Here is a 272-nt window from a genome sequence, read left to right as displayed (position 1 = left end):
CCCGGCAAATCGGCAGCTGCAGCCCGACACGCGCAACTGTAGCGTTTGCAGTTAAATTTTTGTAGCGAAATACGTGTTCAATGAAAAATTTTAGTTTTTTCGGTGATTGTGCTCAATAGACGGCAATAAATTTTGCAGATCTTCTAATTGTTGTAACATTTTTTTCCTTAGTAGATACAAGCGTGCGTTCACAAACTTTGTTTAGCTATATCGCATAATCTTGATTTTAATAATTTATATCTTTTTGTGACATACATCTCGTTAATACAACC

Source organism: Dermacentor silvarum, chromosome 8 (genome assembly GCF_013339745.2).
Source record: "Dermacentor silvarum isolate Dsil-2018 chromosome 8, BIME_Dsil_1.4, whole genome shotgun sequence".
In the NCBI taxonomy this organism is placed as follows: domain Eukaryota; kingdom Metazoa; phylum Arthropoda; class Arachnida; order Ixodida; family Ixodidae; genus Dermacentor; species Dermacentor silvarum.
This window is presented reverse-complemented; position numbering follows the sequence as displayed.